The sequence below is a fragment of the Synchiropus splendidus genome, chromosome 1 (genome assembly GCF_027744825.2).
Source record: "Synchiropus splendidus isolate RoL2022-P1 chromosome 1, RoL_Sspl_1.0, whole genome shotgun sequence".
In the NCBI taxonomy this organism is placed as follows: Eukaryota; Metazoa; Chordata; class Actinopteri; order Syngnathiformes; family Callionymidae; genus Synchiropus; species Synchiropus splendidus.
Window position 1 is genome coordinate 33,282,026 of NC_071334.1, and position 21,631 is coordinate 33,303,656.

The 21,631-nt window shown below is 48.0% G+C and overlaps 8 non-coding genes across 8 annotated transcripts; 6 read left to right on the plus strand and 2 right to left on the minus strand.

The window, feature by feature from the left end:
• The first annotated feature begins 1,713 nt into the window (after positions 1-1,713).
• LOC128753080 (U5 spliceosomal RNA) lies at positions 1,714-1,825 on the plus strand. The gene has a single exon (XR_008413828.1). It is a non-coding gene; the product is annotated as a U5 spliceosomal RNA (small nuclear RNA).
• Positions 1,826-4,844: 3,019 nt separating this feature from the next.
• trnat-agu (transfer RNA threonine (anticodon AGU)) lies at positions 4,845-4,918 on the minus strand. The gene has a single exon. It is a non-coding gene; the product is annotated as a tRNA-Thr (tRNA).
• A 170-nt stretch (positions 4,919-5,088) lies between these two features.
• trnaq-uug (transfer RNA glutamine (anticodon UUG)) lies at positions 5,089-5,160 on the minus strand. The gene has a single exon. It is a non-coding gene; the product is annotated as a tRNA-Gln (tRNA).
• Positions 5,161-5,470: 310 nt separating this feature from the next.
• trnaq-cug (transfer RNA glutamine (anticodon CUG)) lies at positions 5,471-5,542 on the plus strand. Its single transcript has one exon. It is a non-coding gene; the product is annotated as a tRNA-Gln (tRNA).
• A 2,374-nt stretch (positions 5,543-7,916) lies between these two features.
• trnaq-uug (transfer RNA glutamine (anticodon UUG)) lies at positions 7,917-7,988 on the plus strand. The gene has a single exon. It is a non-coding gene; the product is annotated as a tRNA-Gln (tRNA).
• Positions 7,989-8,940: 952 nt separating this feature from the next.
• On the plus strand, positions 8,941-9,053 carry LOC128752977 (U5 spliceosomal RNA). The gene has a single exon (XR_008413729.1). It is a non-coding gene; the product is annotated as a U5 spliceosomal RNA (small nuclear RNA).
• An 8,363-nt stretch (positions 9,054-17,416) lies between these two features.
• Positions 17,417-17,498, plus strand: trnas-cga (transfer RNA serine (anticodon CGA)). Its single transcript has one exon. It is a non-coding gene; the product is annotated as a tRNA-Ser (tRNA).
• Positions 17,499-18,374: 876 nt separating this feature from the next.
• trnaq-cug (transfer RNA glutamine (anticodon CUG)) lies at positions 18,375-18,446 on the plus strand. The gene has a single exon. It is a non-coding gene; the product is annotated as a tRNA-Gln (tRNA).
• The last annotated feature ends 3,185 nt before the right edge of the window (positions 18,447-21,631 follow it).

The following is a 21,631-nucleotide window of genomic DNA, read 5'->3' on the forward strand; positions in this document are numbered from 1 at the left end:
AAGGGCTGACACCACTAGAGTCATCTTAGACTCGGTCTTCCTTGATTTGTCGTTGCACAAAGAAAACACAGCAGTGTCAGCGTCTGGGGTGTGACGATGGAGGACATTTGCCAGGCAGCATCTGGTGAGTTCCACATTTGCTCAGGCACATGCCATCCACTTATTTCAAGAGATTGTGAGATTGTTTTTTTTATTGGCATGATTGAATAAGCCACGTTTTTTAACTGGAAGCCATGAGCATCAGAAGAGTGTCCGACTACAAGTTGACCCCTTCACTTTTCATTTGAAGACGGACGCAGGGCTAAATATAGGGGCAGCACATCTGTAGAAACAGTCAACTGCAACCCGCTATCTAGGTGGTGTGGTCCATAAGATTCAGGGACAGAATAAAAAGTCTGACACTATGATCTGGTATTGCCAAGTGTGGGGACAGACAAGCCTGTCTTGCCAGCCACTGAAACAATAGGCATTCTGTTCCAACCCTGTCATAGTGGCTCATGCAGTTCAGACGAAAGTTGTTTTGCATCACAAGGATCACGGATCTCCCAGACTATAGTTGGGCTCTGATAAAGAGTGTAATATTATCCTTTAACCAGGAGACGTTACTGTGTATCTTGCCAGAGCCAATGAAATAGTCAAAGGAAAACAACTCCTTTCCTGTGCTTCACTTGTGCTCTGCACATATCACCAGGGCAGTGTCACAGACCATTGGGAAGCACATTAAAGACCATGGCATTGTGGAGTGTGCAATGTTCTGTTTTGTGCTACTCCTGAGCTCCATGGAAATGTCAACTGCATTGGACGTGTTCTAGTGCTGTGTGCTTTTTGACGCAGAAGAGCACACACATGGTCAAGTGCAACAAAATGCAGATGGACACCAGCATCCTGTGATCCAAATCAATAATGTTTGAAGAAGCCAGCACTGTGATGGCCAGGAATGACAGCACCACACTGATAACATCAAAAATTCTAGCCAATTCCCTGTTCATGTATGAATTCCAACTTCAACAGGAGCAGGCTCATGTGGACATCATGGCAGACGATGCAACTGAAGGAAAAAAGAAAGAATGAACAACTTCTTCTGTCCTTGGATCATTGCTGTAATGATGAAGTGTGGCATGAGGATCTTCCCACTGTGGAGTGGTGTGATTTGTGACTGGTCAGAAGAAACCAGTTCTCTGAATCACGATTGAATGGAATGGGGTACGTGCAGTGGCTGGGAATGGAACCCAGGGCAAGTGCTTGAAAAGCAGCCATCATCATTGTTGCTTGAAAGATGAGGAAGAGATGATGTGATGAACTGATTTCTCATCAACCCATAACTAAATACCTGATGAAGTGGATGAGAAACAGTGTTGTTGTGGCAGAGTGGTTAAGGTGATCGACTAGAAATCCATTGGGGTTTCCCTGCGTAGGTTCGAGTCCTACCAACAATGTGAATGGAGATTTTCTCGCCTTGTGACCTATGTGTCGTAGCCAGCGTCCAGACTTACTTGATGTTTGAAGCCCAAATATCTTGAGTGTTGTGGACAAGCTGCTCATAGAGTTTACGTTTCAGCTTTTTATCTTGTGTGGTACTTTTCCACTGATTACTTCCCTACTTTATCTTCATTCATCATGTCGTGAGACACGCACGATGCAGAGGGCGCCACCATGAGTTAAAGGTTGATGTGGAAGAATACAGCTCCTTCTCTGGTTCAGTGTCAGTAGTTCACTCATGTTTCTCTTCAGATCGTATAAATCTTTCGCCTTTTACTAAAGATTTCCGTGGAGAGGAACAACATGGATTTTTACTAATTTTTTGATGCCCTTCTCTTTTAGGGCTTCTTACTGTGTTCAATGTAACCTGTGTGGTCAACAAGTTTGTTTCACAAGTGCAGAGTTGTGATTCCCAAGATGTGTATCGATGAAGCAGCAGAGTTTGTTGTGTAACTTCAATTCATCACTCAATTTCCATGGTTTTCATGTTTTCCTGCTCTCAAAGTGTCTCTCTTTTTGTAGAGATCCTCATTCTCATGTCTCTGTGACGTAACTGGTCAGTGCGTTTGGCTGTTGTGGGAAAGGCTGCTGGTTAGAGACCACCCTGGGAAGAAGATCCACTTTGGTTCCGTGACGAACCTCAGGGTTAGTAGGGCAGGTGATGGGCTGGTGATTTCACAGTGCTGTCGGCCCGTACGTTCCCCAGGGGACTGGAATGTTTCATTTCTGCATTCAAAGGGTTTTACCCAATACTTTGAGGAAACTGCATGAAAAGATCAGACCCTGCCTTCAATTGTTGGACTGTCACGACATACAGTCTGATTGAAGTCCAATCAGCTGAAGAGCAATGAAGTCACACACACTATGTTACGTGACGGTTCCACAGAGCGATTCCTGGTGGACACATCATCACTTCACGCGGCGTATTCCAGCCCAAGGAACAACACTATTGCCATGTGACAGTTCCACACAACAACAACATCCCACAACAACATCGTGACGAGAGCTGTTTTCTGTCCTTTGTCGATTTAAAACACCTACACCTAGAAGACAAGAAACACTTTTTGAAGACAGTAATGCCCGCATTTTGGCATAAGACGACAGATTGTTTGAAAGAGGAGTAAAGGAGGCCATTTTTGTCAAAGTGGAAAAACCCTCTCTAAACAGAGGTGGAGGACTGAGACACCATCTTTCATCCTTTCGGCATGGACAGGTCCTTCACACCTGTACAGTGTGGTGTCAACATCTGAATTGCCTCAATTGCCACCTGGGTTACATTCAGCATTTGCATTAATGGACCATCAACACCCATCCCCAATGGGCGGGGACCAATAAGCACAATTCCATTATGATAATGCTGACTCTTGTCACCCATCACACTGGATTGGTCCCACCCCTGTCCATCAACACCTTTGCCCATTCAACTGGCCTAATATAAGCCTGAACTCCAACCCAGCACATTAGAACTGACGAAGCCTTCTGGATAGGAGGCCAAACCTTTTCTCTGACTCTTACAAGTCCGGTTGACTTGATGAGGAAGCATTGGACCATGAGGTTTCCCTTGGTTGCATTTCTACTGGCTGGAGTATGAAGGAATGTCCAAGAACCACTCCAAAGACCAGCAACACTAACGCTTCCAGGGCTCTGGACTTTGACTCCAGTGATCCAAGTTCAAATCTTGGTGGAGCCTCAGTTTTCATCTCCTGAAACTTGTTTTGGAGTCACAGTGACATGTTGACTGAAGGTCTTTCTCTTACTGACGCCAATATTGTACTTGCCACACACTACTCTTCACACACCACCATTCCACACACGACCCACGTTGCAAAATTTTCATCAGTATTTCATTGATCTCCAAGAGCAATTTATTTATTTTTTTCATCAATGTGGAGCTGTGGCTTAGTTGGTTAAAGTGACTGTCTAGTAAACAGGAGATCCTTGGTTCAAATCCCAGCAGTGTCTCAGAGGTGAAACATTAATTTCTGACACTTTACCAAAACATGAGTTTTGTTGACACATCTTATGAAGGAACATCTAAGAACCACTGCCAAGTCCGAGAGCACCAGTGGCCCCATGGTGTAATGGCCCTCACTTTGTCCTCTGAGGAGAGTGATCTCCAGCCGATAAGTGAGCCAGGGAATTGGATGACGTCTGCCTGAATCCAGTGATCCAAGTTCGAGTCTCAACCTTTGCTACAGGTCCTGAATGTTTTTGGAGTCACACTGAAACCACATATTCTTTCATACATCAACAAGTTTTCACACACGATACAGTGGCAATGCAGAGTGTCTGTCCATGGAGTGACAGGAGATGTTGTGGCAGACCTCCTTGAAGGAGTCGTCTCTGTCACGATCTCGTCCACAGCCGCCTTATTGTTTTGCCAGGTCGTCCAAACACCTCTTCAGTCCCTCCTTCTCTCTATAAACACTCCCTCTGACCTCATTGCTCAGGAAAAACACATAATAGCAAGACATATTCTGATTGTGTAAATAACCCTGGCTTACCTCAACCAGCTCAATGTCCATGACTTTGTTGCTATCCTGGTGCATCAATGTATAGCTGCCAAACCTGGCTGTGTGTCCAGTAAACATGACACATTTTTTCCCCAGGTGATGTTTTCTTCTTTTTGAAGCTGCTAATGTACGCTGTTCCGATTTCCACTTATGGCCGGTTCCAGACAGTTTCCAGCTTGCACCCTGAAAGTATTGTGCTTGAAGACGTGGTCGACAATTGTAGTGTTGTCGTCATACGTCTCATACATATTCTCCCTTTTACTGAAGAAAAAAGGAGTCACTGAATACTGAAGGTATTATACTACACACATGTCATGGCACTACAAATGTCCTACCTCACTTTAGACTCCTCCATTGCTGAATGCGGAGGCAAAAGTGTTGAGTCGTGGTGTCCAGCGTGATCTCAGTGCCTCCACTTCTGGACATGACGGTGGTGGGAAAACAAATATGTCCATTCTTCTCACTGCTGGGCTGTTTTTCTTTCGAGACCTGCACCTCAGATTCCTTTATTGACATCAATGCGACATAGATGACCATGACACACTGATGCTTCTGAAATGTCACTCTGGCTTATACAGTGCTCTCTATGTTCATCCACTATACACAAACACCCATTCACACACAGCTTGACACACCTCAGGGAAACTAGGCATTTAAGTGTCGTCACTTTCACCACTCACATGAACATGAATGACGCATTGAAAAGCTCTTATGCAGCAGGATTCAGAGTCCAGACCACTACACCATGGAACCAGTCATCTTGACTTTGGAATGTTTCTTGGTCCTTTGTAAAACTGGTGTCATAAACCCTGCCGTCTTGACAAAGTGTTTAAAATCAATGTTTCACCAGTGAGGCACTGCTGGGATTTGAACCCAGGATCTCCTGTTTACTAGACAGGCGCTTTGACCAACTAAGCCACAGCGCCATACAGGTGATGAAAATAAAACAATAAAAACCCTCTAGTTTTAGAGCTCAAGTACGGAGAGTAATGAAAACCTGATGAAAACTTCTTGAACGTAGCTCCTGTGGTCAGTCGTGTGTGGGCAGAACACCTTCAGGCAACATGTCTGTGTCACTTCTAAGGTAATTGCAGATAGGTTCCACCGAGATTTGAACTCGGATCACTGGATTCAAAGTCCAGAGTGCTGACCATTACACCATGGAACCATGAGCTTTTTCTGACTTTGTAGTGGCTCTTGGACATTCCTTCATAAAGCTCTTGCCAGTAGAAATGCAGCAAGAGGAAACCTCGTGGTCCAATGCTTTCTCATGAACACTTCAAAGGAAACACATGAAAGTGAACCTTAAGCATCAGAATAGAATATAAAAATGTTCATAGCAGAGGATGGTTTCGATACCACTGTTCTTTTCTTTTAACTGACTGACCTCGAATTGCAATAATTTGCCTGTATTGTTTACATTTGTTTATTTGTCATCACCTGTTCAACTGGATGCTCACTGAAGGACTTCAACCCCAGGTTCCATAGTGTAATGGTCAGCACTCTGGACTCTGAATCCAGTGATCCGAGTTCAAGTCTCGGTGGAACCTGTCTCTTAGGTGATAGTGTGTGAGTCAAGTTTTGGAAAGGCATCAGGAGCCCTTAATACCAGAGTTGCCCTCCAACTTCAGGTCTGGATTTACAGGTAATGCAAGAACATACGAAAATGAAATAGCAGAAAGAAATCAATATGAGGAATTGATCACCAAAACAAAAAGGGAATGTGATGTCAGAAAACATCATGAAGGAATCATTGATGTGATAAGGAACATTATTTGGGATGAGAAGGGAGCCAGGATCAGGAAAGAGGTTTTAGAGCATGCGGATGATGATGGAGGATCAAGCTAGTTACTTTGGAGAATCAGAAAAGTGTGATAAGGGTCAGAACAGTGACAAAAATATGGAATGAATGAATGAATTCGACGAGGAAGTACTTGAAGAATGGAGCGATGCCCTCAACATGGTGAGCTATGACTGTGATTCAAAGATAAGAAAGAGAACAAGGTCCCATATCATGAAAAGGTCTGGAAGTCTGGGATCATGAAAATAAACTCTATAACTTGTGAGTACGTCCCAGGATTCATGAGCGCACAAGTGCTGATCGATACACTGGAAGAGAAGGGCGGAGCTCTGAGGACATCAAAGAAGGCATGTGGACAGAGTGGAAAACTAGAATTGAGAAAGGAAATAATATAAGAAGAGGCAGAAATTACTGATCTTGATTTATATCAAAAGAGGACAGACGAAAATTGAATTAAGTAAATTAAAAACAAATTTCTGGTCCTTTGAAGAAAAGAATGGTGAATGTTGAAAGGTATTTAGATTTTATTTTTTCTCATTTGATTTCATTCATGGACGGCAACATAGTCATCAACTATGATTCTGCTGAGTTGAATCTCTGATGAAAGATATGTGTGAGTTGGTTAGCGCTCATGCTGTGGGGTCCTCAGACGTTGAAAGACCCGAGTGAAGTTGCATCATTGCAACTTTTTAAGGGAACGTTCTGAAAACTGTGGGTTGGCATCAATAAACATGTTCTGATAAAAGTTCTGTGTGTTCTCTTCCACGGCAATAAAATGCAAATTCACATTGTATTGTAATAAACAGTCATTTAGGCGATACTTTTTCTTTTTTTTCAATGAGCACAATATTCGGATGTTATCCACAGTTTTGCCACAAAGGTCCTGCTTCAGCTTCGCTAACCACAAGTGACTCCTTTCTTCCGACAACTTCTGGCATTGTTCTCCTTGATTGGTCATAACTTTTGGCAGTCGATAAAATTCCAAATGTTATTCACGATCGGAACGATTCGTACAACCCAAAACACGACCGTAATTCACCATTTTTCAAGGAAACGCTGCAGAATCGCTTTCAGTACCGCTCTGTGCTGAGCAGTGAGTATCTCCAACATGGCGGCTTCTGGGTTTGATGACTCGCCGTGAAAACCCTCTGTGTGTGTGTGGAATGCATGTTTGCAGGTGCGAGATGTATGAACGGGTGGACGTGTGCACCACCGTGTGGACTGCAAGGGTATTGTCGTTTGGCTGTCAACGTGAGTGTGATATGTGTGTGACACCTTAGTTATCAAGCTAATTGTGCATGTATTTGTTCATTTTGATTGTGTAATAGAAATATTCTTAGAAGTTGAAAGACCCAAGTGAAGTTGCATCGTGCTGCATCGTGTCATGTCAAGTGTCGTTTTCTGGGTTTGCAGAAATAAAGAAAATTCAACATAACACCCTGAGGATTTCTTGAGTGCCATCTAAGTGTGTTACAAAATGATTTGTTTGTACTTTTGAAAGAAGAATGATGGATCATTTTTATTGATACTTTTCAAAATAAAATAAAACAAACAGCAGGCCCTCGGTTTGAACCTTGCTCTGGGATGGAAAACTGGATCAGGTTCCCATTTTAAATGCTCTCGACAATACAAATCATGTGCTGCTCAGTTCAAGCTCTGCTTCTTTGACAAAAGATGGCTTTCCTCGCAGTTGTCTTCACCCAGCTCTTCATCACATCTGTGTAGCCTGGTGCATGAGGCTAAATCTGAGGGAATGAAGTCTTTCCAACCACTTTCATTCAGGTCCAGTTTGTGCTGTTGATGCCAGTGAATGGCAGGAACAGTTTACATGACAAGAGCTGCGTTCCTCCACATGGATACTAGCTCAGTGTTGTCTGATGGAAGCAGAGTGGCGCAGCGGAAGCGTGCTAGGCCCATAACCCAGAGGTCGATGGATCGAAACCATCCTCTGCTATGAATGTTTTTATATTCTGTTCTAATGCTATAGGTTCACTTTCACGTGTTTCCTTTGAAGTGCTGATGAGAAAGCACTGGACCATGAGGTTTCCTCTTGCTGCGTTTCAACTGGCAAGGGCTTTATGAAGGAATGTCCAAGACCCACTCCAAAGTATGAAAATCGTCATGGTTCCATGGTGTAATGGTCAGCACTCTGGACTTTGAATCCAGTGATCCGAGTTCAAATCTCGGTGGAACCTCATATCTTAAATTACCTTTGAAGTGACACAGACATGTTGCCTGAAGGTGTTCCTATTACTTACAGCAAATATTGTTCTACCCAAACACGACTCTTCACATTCCACACAGGAGCGATGTTGAAATTTTTTTCATTGAGCTCCGTACTTGATCTCTATGTTACATCAACAGCAAACAAGTCCCCACAGAGACATAAAAATTGCTGTGACGACTGTATTTCATCAACTGTCAACACCACAAATGTCCCATTAAGGCTGGACGCGGACGACCAACATATAGTTCTCAATGGGATAAAAACCAATCTCCACCTGGCGTTGTTGGTAGGACTCGAAGCTACGGGGGAAATCCCCAATGGATTTCAGTTCCATGGCCTTCATCACTCGTGCCTTCAGTGGATATGTGACTGGTCAGAAGAAACCAGTTCTCTGAATCACGATTGAATGGAATGAGGTATGTGCAGTGGCTGGGAATGGAACCCAGGTCAAGTGCTTGAAAAGCAGCCATCATCATTGTTGCTTGAAAGATGAGGAAGAGATGATGTGATGAACTGATTTCTCATCAACCCATAACTAAATCCCTGATGAAGTGGCTGAGAAACAGTGTTGTTGTGGCCGAGTGGTTAAGGCGATCGACTAGAAATCCATTGAGGTTTCCCTGCGTAGGTTCGAGTCCTACCAACAATGTGAATGGAGATTTTCTCGCCTTGTGACCTATGTGTCAGCGTCCAGACTGACTTGATGTTTGAAGCCCAAATATCTTGAGTGTTGTGGACAAGCTGCTCATAGAGTTTACGTTGCAGTTTTTTATCTTGTGTAGTACTTTTCCACGGATGACTTCCCTACTTTATCTTCATTCATCATGTCGTGAGACACGCACGATGCAGAGGGCGCCACCATGAGTTAAAGGTTGATGTGGAAGAATACAGCTCCTTCTCTGGTTCAGTGTCAGTAGTTCACAGATGTTTCTCTTCAGATCGTATAAATCTTTCGCCTTTTACTAAAGATTTCCGTGGAGAGGAACAACATGAGTTTTTACTATTTTTTTTGATGCCCTGCTCTTGTTGGGCTTCTTACTCTGTTCAATGTAACCTGTGTGGTCAACAACTTTGTATCACAAGTGCAGAGTTGTTATTCCCAAGATGTGTATCTATGAAGCAGCAGAGTTTGTTGTGTAACTTCAATTCATCACTCAATTTCCATGGTTTTCATGTTTTCCTGCTGTCAACGTGTCTCTCTTTTTGTACAGATCCTCATTCTCATGTCTCTGTGACGTAACTGGTCAGTGTGTTTGGCTGTTGAAAGGCTGCTGGTTAGAGACCACCCTGGGAAGAAGATCCACTTTGGTTCCGTGATGAACCTCAGGGTTAGTAGGGCAGGTGATGGGCTGGTGATTTCACAGTGCTGTCGGCCCGTACGTTCCCCAGGGGACTGGAATGTTTGATTTCTGCATTCAAAGGGTTTTACCCAATACTTTGAGGAAACTGCATGAAAAGATCAGACCCTGCCTTGAATTGTTGGACTGTCACGACATACAGTCTGGTTGAACTCCAGTCAGCTGAAGAGCAATGAAGTCACACACACTATGTTACGTGACGGTTCCACAGAGCGATTCCTGGTGGACACAACATCACTTCATGCGGCATATTCCAGCCCAAGGAACAACACTATTGCCATGTGACAGTTCCTCAGACTCAAAATGACCAACGCATCCAAAACACACACCAACGTTGTTGGTAGGACTTGAACCGATGCAGGTACAACCCAATGGATTATAAGTCCATCACCTTAACCACTCGGCCTCAACAACATCATGAAAAGACTTGTTTTCTGTCTTTTGTCCATTTGAAAATGCTGAGTCGTACACAAATGATGGCTTGACAGAAGAGAAGACTTGCGATTGCTGGGAAGCTCCAATGGCAACAACAAAACAGGTTACACTGAACACTTGCCTGCTTGGGGAAAAAAAAGTTTGAGCATGTGGTTTTAAAATAAAATTATTTTCGATAAACATAACAAAAATAACGGTCTCTACAACAGAATTTATAATACTCACTATACTGGATGCCCACTGAGGACAGCAGCCAACAGTGGTTCCATGGTGCAATGGTCAGCACTCTGGACTCTGAAACTAGTGATCCGAGTTCAAGTCTTCAAGTTCGTGGCTCCACTGTCCACCTGGCGCTCTATGAGCTCATGCCACAGACGTGAACAGTTTCTTCAGACGTTGGTCACAGGAGATTCGTTCCTTTTCTGTTGACTCTTCTTTGAGCTTGAAACAAATACTTCAGCAACACTTCTGCACCATGAGTGAGTCTCGGTGGAACCTGAATGATCGTGACCTCATCACACTGACATGTTGAGAGAAGATCTTCCTGCTACTGACTCCAAATATTGTTCTAGCCAGAGATGAATCAGGCAAGGGAGACCTCTATCTGCTGTAGTAGATGTTCTGTCAGTGGAGGCTTTTACCATTAATACAGAGAGGAATGAAAACATTTAAGGGGTTAGAACGGATGATGAAGATGAGGCTAAAATCTTTCAAGACACTGACAATACTATAACAGTAACAAAGTATGTGAGTGAGTTTTTTGAGAGTTGGAGAGTTTTGGAGAGGCATCAGGAGCCATGATGAACTTTGGGAAACCAGGGGTGATGTACAGAGGTGATGAGAACCCACCGACTTCAGGTCTAGATTTACAGCTGAAGGAAGAATATAAGAAAAAGCACATTTTAGGAGTAAATTTAGATTAATTTATAAGAAATTTTGTTTGGGATGGGAAGACAGCCAGGAACAGGAAAGAGGTCTTAGAGCGCCAGTATGATAGTGGAGGGCTCAAGCTAGTTACTTTGGAAAATCAGACATTTACATTATAATTTTATTTTTAGTTGATCGAGAAGGAAGTATAGATGTATAATTCATAGTTTGTGCTGATGAAAGAATGATGTATCATATGTATGTATACTTCTGAAAATTAAAAAAAGTCTCGTCAACAAGAGACTGTGCTCGAATCCCAGCAGCAGCCCTTTTTGATAAAAACTGCATGTGGTTTCCATTTTAAATGTTCTCAAGAAAGCAAAGTGTGTCTTATACAGTTCAAGCTCTGCTTTTTCATTATGAGGACATACAACGACTTTCCTCAGAGTTGTCTTCACCCAGCTCTTCGTCACATCTGTGTAGCCTGGTGCATGAGGCTAAATCTGTATGTGTGTATGGAGCGTTCCTGTGCGTCCTGTGCTGATGTTCTAGGTGAGTCTGACAAGCATGACGCCGTCGTCTGCTTGGCGCCTGAGCACCTGAAGCTGCTGGACTCATGTCCCGCCTGCGTGGCTCTTCCAGGATGGTCTGGCACGCTGGAAGAGAACTGACCAGGAGTCGGCCTCTCTTCCAGCGTCTCTGCCTCCTCAGTCCACTCCCAAACCACCCCTGGCGAGGATGGTCTGGCGTTTCTATGAGGAGGAGGTCCACCTTAAGATTTTCCCAGACGACGACGATGACGACCCGGGGCTGGTGGACAAGGGCGTGAGTACTCCGGCGGGGCCTAGCCTGAGCAGGTACCCAATGGACAAGATGCCCCAACTTTTCCGCGAGGCAGCGGAGACACTCGGGGTGTCCCTCCCTGCCCAGGCGGAACCAGAGGAGGAGGACTTCTCGGTACCTTTGTTCGCAAAGGCCGCGAAGAAGGCGTCCAGACCCTCAGCCACGGCTCCCAAGATGGCCAGGCTGTGGGCCCACTCGGCCAAGGATCTCCAGGTGCCCTTGACAATCAAGACGCCGCCGAGGGGATATGCCGTTTACTCCACTGTAGAGGGCGTTGATCCCACCAGGGGGCTGCCACCTCTGGGGGACACGCTCGGCTTCTGTCTGGCGCCAAACTCCTGCTCGGAGTGCCGATCTCCGACGACACGCTGTTTGGCTCCAACGTCTCGGTCCTTATGGAATTGATGGAGACCCAGAAGTCATCGGCCAAGCTCTCCGAGCACTTTCGCATGGCCCAGAGACCTCCGGCGCCTCGTTCCAGGGAACGTCCAGGCCAGAGAGTCGGCAGAGAGGACCCCTTTCGCCGGCGCAAGGGTCCCCAGCCCTCGACTTCATTCGCCGGTCCGTCATCTGCCGCTCCCCGCGGTAGGACACCCGCTCTCAAGCGCCCAAGATCCCTCTCTGCTAATAAACCACAGAAGAAGTATCTTGTCTCGTCTGATGCCTTTATTGCATGCGGGGCTTCACACTCGGGGTCAGCTTCTACGTACCGGCCTGAACCCGGTTCTGTAGGCCTCCCTCGTGTCCGTGTTGCCGGAAGGTCACGGCTCACGGTGTCTCCAGCGAACCCTGACGGCGGCACCCGGCCCTTTCGGAGGGTGCCCCCCGCTCATACCAGATGTGGCGGGCGGGCACTCTCCGTCTCTGGCCCAACCTCTCACAGACTTCCACTCGGTGTGGGTGGATTTGTGCAGCCCCCTCGCCCCTTGGTTAAACAGATCATTAAGCAGGGGCTACGCACTTCAGTTCTGCCGCCGTCCCCCCGAGTTCACGGGAATCCACCTCACGTCTCCTCGCTCCCCAGCAGAGCGTCTGTGTCTGGAGCAGGAGGTGGAGTCGCTCCTTCGGAAGCGAGCTATCTCTCTGGTGCCTCAGGAGGATCGCGAGAGAGGGTTCTACTCTGTATACTTCTTGGTCCCCAAGAGGTCGGGAGGTCTCAGACCAGTTCTGGATCTGAGACGGCTGAATGCCTTCATCTCCACCCGCTCGTTCAGGATGCTGACAATAAAGCAACTGTTCGAGTGTGTCAGGCCAGGGGACTGGATGACCTCCGTGGATCTGACGGATGCGTACTTTCACATCCCCATCCTACAGCACCACAGGCGCCACCTGAGATTTGCAGTGGGGGGCAACTGCTATCAGTTCGACCGGCTCCCCTTCGGGTACTCCCTGGCTCCACGGACCTTCTTGAAGGTGGTGGATGCCACGTTGGAGCCGCTCAGATCTGCAGGCATAAGGATCCTGTCATATCTGGACGACTGGCTCATTTTGGCGGCTTCGGAGAACGAAGCGCGGCGTCACACGGAGATGGTGCTGCGGCACATCTCCCGTCTGGGCTTTGAGGACAGCCTCCAGAAGAGTGCGCTGCAGCCCAGCACTTGCACTCAATACCTGGGCTTGCGCCTCGACTCTCTCTCTATGATAGCGTGGCTGTCAGACGAGAGGTTGTCGAGACTTCTCCTCGCGGTGACGATGGCGAGAGGTGCCCAGAGGTTGAGGGTGAGCGAGGTCATGACCTTGTTAGGTCTCATGTCGGCTGCTCACTCAGTGGTCAAGCTGGGTCTTTTGCACCTGAGACGCCTTCAACGGTGGTTCGCGCATCTCAAGCTCGACCAGGTCAGGGACAGATCAAAGTGGGTGACCTTTCCGGCCCAAGTTCATCTGGATCTGACCTTCTGGGCCTCCAGCAGTCGTCTCCACCAAGGTGTCCGTATGGGCTGCGTCCAGTGATACGTGCACGTATTCATGGATGCATCCCTGTCGGGATGGGGAGGCGCCCTAGGAGAGGAGCGCGTGGGAGGACCCTGGTCGGATCACACGCTGCACATAAACCTGTTGGAGCTGCTAGCGGTGGAGAAAGCGTTGGATCACTTTGCCCCGCGTCTGGAAGGTCAGCATGTGATGGTCAGGTCGGACAACTCCACGACGGTTGCCTACATCAACCACCAGGGGGGGTGAGAGCTCCCTCTTTACACAGAGTGACAGCTCGCATCCTTCTGTGGGCGGCCTCTCACCATCGATCCCTGAGAGCGCGTCACGTTCCAGGTGTGTTGAACGTGGATGCGGACAGAAGGTCCAGAGGAGGCGTGCCAGCGGAAGAGTGGGGTCTCGCGCCTCACATGGCCGAGGCGGTCTGGGCTCGCTTCGGGGTTCCGGTCGCGGACTTGTTCGCGTCAAGGATGAACTACAAAGCCCCGCTGTGGTTCTCCCTGAGGGAGTCGGACAACCCCCCCTTGGGGGTGGATGCTCTGGCGCACGCGATGTGGCCGCAGGGACTGCTGTATGCGTTTCCTCCGCTGAGGCTATTGATGCCGTTTCTCCTTCGTGTAAGGACACAGAAGCTGAGCTCACAGGGCTCTGGTGCAGGATCGGGGCCGGCTTCGGTCCCGTCCTGTCCTGGGCCGACCTCTCAAGGTCTGGTTGCTGAAAGGGTGAGGCTGCTGTATATGGGTCTGTCGGACGCGGTCATCCAGACGGTGCAGAGCGCCCGTGCACCAGCCACTAACAAGCTTTCCACCTCTAAGTGGCGAGTGTGTGCTACCTGGTGTGCAGCGAGACAGCTTTCAGCGTCTGCTTGCTCCGTGGCGGAGATCTTGTCCTTCTTGCAGGAGCTGTTGGACAAGGGCCGGGCAGCGTCCACACTCAATGTGTTTGCGGCCGCCATTTCGGCTGGGCACCAAGGTTTTGACCGGGTCTCTGTTAGGAGTCACCCGGTCGTTAAGAGGTTTTTGCTTGGTGCCCGGCACATGAGGCCTCCTGCAAGGAGCCTAATTCCGCCCTCGAGTTTGCAGGTGGTTCTGGAAGGGCTCTGTACAGCCCCGTTCAAACCACTTGAAGACGGTTCTTCTCCTAGCCTTAGCTTCAGCTAAGAGAGTGGGCGATCTGACAGCCTTGTCTGTGAGCCCACGGTGTATGTCGTTTGGTGAAGGTTTGACCTCTGTGACCCTCCACCCAAACCCGGCCTTCAGACCGAAGGTCATCACGACTTCGTATCGGTCTCAAGTCCTGATGTTGAGGGCCTTTTATCCCCCACCCCATCAGTCTGATCAGGAGGCTAGGATGCACCGGCTGTGCCCGGTGCTGGCCCTAGCTTCTTATGTGGACAAGACAAAGGGCTTTCGCCTGACCGATAGCCTGTTCGTCTGCTATGGAGGCAGCCAGAGAGGCAGAGCTGTCACGTCACAGCGCTTGCCCACTGGGTCTGTATGGCCATTTCTGCTGCATACAAGGCCGAAGGCTCTGTGGCCCCTGAGGGCCTCAGGGCTCATTCAACCAGGGCCGTCTCCTCATCTGCTGCACTCTTCGGAGGTGCTTCTATGGAAGACATTTGCCAAGCTGCTTCTTGGTCATCTGCTTCGACCTTTGTTATAGTTCTGAGAGACATGACGGACACTTCGGTGGCTCACACCGTTTTGTCTGTCCAGGGATCTTCGACCACGGTTGGACCCTCTGGTCATTGATTTGTTCTTTCCTGTCAGGTCTCCTGTAAGGCCTTGCTGGGAGTGAACTAATCCCTACGGCCTTCGCTGAGGTTTTTAACCAATTGCGAAGGCCGTTAGAGGGCGGAGCACATATGAAATAGAAATGGTGGTTACTCACGTAACCCAGGTTCTATGAATATGTGCGTAGCCCTCTAACTGGCTGCCCAGCAGGCCTCTTTCTGCTGAGTTCCAAAATCAGCAGAGCGGCAGGAGCAGGGGAGATTTATACGCGGTGGGTGGCGCCTTCCTGGGGCGAGAGCCAATCTGTCGAAGTGTCAGGCCGAGGCCAGTGCCTCGATGTGGATTAACCAATTGCGAAGGCCGTTAGAGGGCTACACACATATTCATAGAACCTGGGTTATGTGAGTAACCGCCATTTTGTGCTGTTGATGCCAGTGAATGGCAGGAACAGTTTACATGACAAGAGCTGCGTTCCTCCACATGGATACTAGCTCAGTGTTGTCTGATGGAAGCAGAGTGGCGCAGCGGAAGCGTGCTGGGCCCATAACCCAGAGGTCGATGGATCGAAACCATCCTCTGCTATGAACATTTTTATATTCTATTCTAATGCTTTAAGTTCACTTTCATGTGTTTCCTTTGAAGTGTTCATGAGAAAGCATTGGACCATGAGGTTTCCTCTCGCTGCATTTATACTGGCAAGAGTTTTATGATGGAATGTCCAAGAACCACTCCAAAGTTCCACAACACTAATGCTCAGCGCTCTGGACTTTGAATCCAGTGATCTGAGTTCAAACCTTTTTGGAGCCTCAGTTTTCATGTCCTGAAACTTGCTTTGGAGTCACACTGATATGTTGACGAAAGCTCTTCCTGTAACTGATGCCATATATTGTTCGAGCCACTCGTACGGTAAGGTAAGGTAAGGTAACTTTATTGTCAAATATGCTACAGTACAAGACATATAGCATGGATGAAATATCTGTTCTCACAGACCTGGACACGACATACAATCACAGACAACATAAAGATCACAGACACAACATAAAGATCACAGACAGCAGGATACATGCAACAAAAATCGTCACATCAGTCCATCAACCACCGGGAGGAGCACCTAGCTCATGGCAGCATGGCAACATCCTCTGCCTCTGTGGATGGAGCCAAAAGTGCCTGGTGCAGACCCGGGGGCAGAGCAGGAAGGGAGTTCAGCATCATGACAGCCTGGTGGATGAAGCTGTCTCTCAGTCTGCTAGTTCGTGCGCGGTGACTCTGGAACCTTTGCCCTGATGGCAGCATCGTGAAGAGGCGGTGCGATGGGTGTGTGGGGTCTCCTGCGATCCTCAGGGCTCTCCGAGTGAGGCGAGTCTTGTAGATGTCCAGGAGGGATGGAAGAGGGACCTCGATGATCTTCTCAGCAGTCTTCACCACATGCTGCAGGGTCTTGCGGCAGGCGATGGTACATGAGACGAACCACACTGTGATGCAGCTGGTCAGAACACTCTCGATTGTGCCTCTGTAGAAGGTGCACATGATGGAGGACGGAACTCCGGCTCTCTTCAGCTTCCGCAGGAAGTACAGGTGCTGCTGGGCTTTCTTGGCCAGTGCTGTGGTGTTGGTGTTCCAGGTCAGGTCCTGGGAAATGTGAACACCCAGGAACTTGGTGCTGGTGACCTGCTCCACTGCGGCACCAGCGATGAGAAGCGGGGGATGCAGGACAGGGCGTCTCCTGAAGTCCACCACCATCTCCTTGGTCTTCTCCACGTTCAGGCGAAGGTTGTTGTCATCGCACCACTGGACCAGGCGGCTCACCTCACTCCGGCAGTTGGACTCGTCGTCGTTCCTGATGAGGCCCACCACTCGTCTGTTCACACACCACAATTCCCAACAGAAGCCACATTCCACAACTTCATTGCACTGCACACTTGATCTCCGAGACCAAAACTTTCTATTTAATCTGAAAGTTTTATCATAGCTATATAAATTAGACTTTTAATCTAAGAGGCCTTTTGACGTTGGTTATTCTTCTTTTATTCCGGAATCTGTTACACAAACTCTTACCTTTGCAGTGAAAATGAAGGGGACGTAATTGCGTCTCGTGAGTATTACAAAGTAATAAACCTAAATTTGAGGTGGAGGATTAAGGAAGAAATTGGAACGTAGCTCAAGATTGGAATGGTTTGCAATGGATGTTCAGACAAGCAGTGGAAAGGAGTCCTATAACTCTGGTTAAACATGTTGTTGTGGCCGAGTGGTTAAGGCGATGGACTCGAAATCCATTGGGGTTTCCCCGCGTAGGTTCGAATCCTGCCAACAACGGAAAAAGTGTATTTTATTACACTGTGTACATCCTATCGGTACGTACACACCAAACGCGACTTCCGTGAGCGACACGACTGATTTGCATACAAAGTCAAAGGGTTGGGCGATTGACGGCGATCAGCGGCGACCAACATGACAGCGACACGACTGGGGTGTGCAACGCTACATACGGCGATTCCATCGCTACTTCTCCCGTACCCACCAACATCAATCACTCGGAAGCAGTATTTGGAGTCTACAACTGCAAGGAGAACTAGAGAAAAAGTTCCCTTGTAGTTGTAAAAAAGAGACCCTGAGTTTGGTGGGGATTTCATGATGATGTGTTTCCCGTCCAGGGCCCCGCAGCAAAGAGGAAAGTTCCATTGCTCTTCAAATTGTTGAGCAATGGACTGCCACTCGGCTGTGGAGGGCACAGTCATGAGCTCCCCCACAAGGCAATCCCAAATGGCAGCTGCAACTTCTGGGACAGTTCCTTGGACAGTTGACGCACCAACACGGAAGCTGTTGGCGATGGTCCTGAAGGAATCTCCAGTTGCAAGATACCTGCAAAATTGAATAAACACTTGTGAATACATAAATACGAAGACTGTTTATATATTCATATAGATGAATATGTAAGCATGAGAACAGAAAATAAACATTGATCTTAGGACAGTACCTTCACACAAAACATATTGACTTCATAACTGTTGAATTAAGTTTTCGCCACTGAGTGGCGCCCACTGACAATAATCAAAAAGTTTTTATTTTAAACCTCCACTTGTCAGAATATATTAGAGGTTTACAGTCTGTGTATCTTCCAAATGACGTCATGCATACAGTCATTGCTACTGTAACCACGTTCATATATATCATTCACTGAAGGACAGACGAGGTTCCATGGTGTAATGGTCAGCACTCTGGAGTCTGAATCCAGTGATCCAAGTTCAAGTCTTGGTGGAACCTGTCTCTCAGGTGATAGTTTTGGAACGTTATCAGGTGTCATGATGAACTTTGGGAAACCAGAGGTGATGTTCAGGATTTCGACAATGAGAACCCACCAACTTCAGGTGATAGATTTACTGGTGATGGAAGAATATTCAGAAATTTTACGAGTACATTTAGGGATGGAAAATGAAATAGCAGCCTGATCATCGAATTAGCTCCAGCTGCCATTAAGCTGGGGCAAACAAAGGAAAAGGAAAACAGACAGGAAATAACAAAATACAAGCACAAGAAGACATGGAACATAACAAAGTGATTGATCATATCTCTCAAGATGTCATTTATGAGGGCCTGAAACACCGCCGGGGCGTTAGTGCGGCCAAAAGGCATAACCCGATACTCGAAACGTCCCAGAGGCGTCTTGAAAGCAGTCTTCCATTCGTCTCCCTCCCGTATTCGGACTAAATGGTATGCGTTTCTGAGATCAAGCTTAGTGAAGAAGGTAGCTTTGTTCAGGGGTTCGAATGAGGGATCAATGAGCGGAAGCGGATACTGATTTTTAATAGTTATTTGGTCTAGACCCCGGTAATCAATACGGGGATGGAGTGACCCGTCCTTCTAAGTTATATAATCTGCTGGAAGGGAAAGGAGCCCCGGGGACCAGATCGATGGCACAATCGTAGGGAGGGAGAGAGAGCGCCTGATTCTTACTAAAAACCTCTCCTAGGTCATGGTAACAAGTGGGTACTTGAGAGAGGTCAGGGGGTGGAAGAGGAGGGGGGGACGAAGGAGTGTGGTGTTAGCTGCGGACCTGAGGCAGTGGCAGGGACAGTGAGGACTCCATCCAGAAATCTTGGAACGGGTCCAGTTAATCTGAGGGTTGTGGACAGACAGCCAGGGAAAACCGAGTACCAAAGGGGATGAGGAAGCGGGAAGAACAAGGAAATAAATCACCTCTGTGTGGTTGCCAGATAATGTGAGGGTCAGGGGAGCGATGCTGTGCGTGACTTGGGGAAGAGGACTGCCATCAATCGCCAACAGGGAGCGGGGAGTGTCCAGACTGACGAGAGACAGGGACAGAGATTCAGCAAAGGTTGCGTCAACTGAGTTATCGTCAGCGCCAGAGTCGATAAATGCTTCTACAGAGGTACAATTTTCATTCTCACGGAGTGAGGCCGCAAAAATTATTCTACCCACTCTTGTGAGTTGAAATTCACTGACCTCTTTATGAGGGACGGGAGGAAGACGAGGGCCCCTGGGACGAACCGGACAAGCACGAATGAAGTGACCCACCAGACCACAGTATATGCACAGACCCTTCGAAATTTGGAGCTGGCGCTTCTTCGGGGTTAGTCGTGTTCTCCCCACCTGCATGGGATCAGAGTGATCATCCATAGTTACAGACTTGGGCTGGGTGCTAATATCAGGTGGAGAAAACTGAACTGACCCTACCACAGGACGTGTGAGACCCTTCTCTCTGAGATGTTCTCGTATGCGGTTGTCCATGTGAATGGCTAGGTTAATTAGCTCCTCCAGTGAGTTAGGCTCGTCTTGGAGAAAAGTACAAGAAAGGCCGCTAGTGAAGGCAGACATTGAGGCAGGTTCGTTCCATTCTGACTCGGCGGCAGCGATGCGGAAACGAATGGAGAACTGAGAAACAGATTCTTTGAGAGAATCCTGTGTCAGTGACATGAGAGGTCTAGACGCGGTAGGACCGCTCTTAAAAGGAGCATCGAATACTCGCCTCATCTCTGCGGAGAACTGCTGGTAACTCCCCAAGAGTGGAGAGTCTGACTCCCAGAGAGAAACCGCCCACTGGCTGGCCTTGTCACGCAGGAGGTTAATGATGAAAGCTATACGGGCTCGATCCGTCTGGAAATGGGATGGCTGTAATTCGAACACAAGTGAGCATTGAATGAGGAAATTTCTGCAGAAGCCCGGCTTACCGCCATAAACCTCTGGAGTGGGGATGGTTGGTTCCCGTGCGCCGATAACGGAGTGGCCAGGGACAGCTGCAGAAGCCACTGCTGGGACTGAGGCAGGAGCGTCAGCTCCAGCAGGTGAGGCCGATAAGTGCTTAAGAGCAGCTGAAACAACCTACAGCTGCTCCAGGACACTCTGGGTAGCCCTCTCGAGAGTCGCGATCCTGGTGCCCTGTGAGCCTAAAGCCTTCTGTAAGCCAGCAACTATAGCTGGGTCTGAAGTCTGGCCAGACAGTTCTGACATGGTTGGCTCAGATAAACAGACCCAGGTGCTAAACAGCGGCTCACAGATGACTCGACAAGATAAGGTTAGGTTTTTACAAAATGTCCAAGAACCATTCCAAAGCCCAACAACCCTCATGGTTCCATGGTGTAATAGTCAGCACTCTGGACTTTGAATCCTGTGATCTGAGTATACATCTCGGTGGAACGTCAATTTTCATGTCCTGGAACTTTGGCGTCACACTGACTGAAGGTGTCCTGAAGGTGTCACTCACCACCATCCACCACAGGATCCACGTTCTGGAATTGTTCATCACTTTTTCATTTCTCAACTGGATGTCTAAGACCAAAAGGTTTTTATTCAAATCCCAGCAGTGCCTCACTGGTGAAACATTGATTTTAGACACTTTGTCAAGACGGCAGGATTTATGACACCAGTTTTACAAAGGCCGGTCCAAGAACCACTCCAAAGTCAACATGACTGGTTCCACGGAGTAGTGGTCTGCACTCTGAATCCAGCTGCATAAAGGTACGTTCACACCGAACTGCCAGACGTCAGTAGCAGGTAGCTTGCTCAGGTAGTGAGTAGTTGCCACCTGCCCGGATCGAACACGTCGCCAAATTAGGTCAGTCACCGGGGGGCGTGGTCACAGGTTGTGGACCGTGGATTGAAGATGGCGCAGCCGGTGCTTGCTACTTATTTAATGAAAAAATGGAAAAAGAGACGTCTCTTGGTTCGTAGCATTCGCCAGAGCCGCTCACACTGGTGAATTTACTTTCCTCCTCCAGCAGCGTCACCGGGATACGGCCGCTTCCAGCGGTACTTCAGGCGGAACCACCGCGAGTTGGACGATCTGTTGGTCCGGATCAGTGGCCGAATACAGGACACCAAGTGCCCGCGGTCTGTCCTCGGTAAGCAGCTCGATGTGTCGTTATGTACGCGGACTTGTGTCCAAGTCTTTCTGAACTGTCATCAATTCATCAACTCCGCGGTCGTATCTG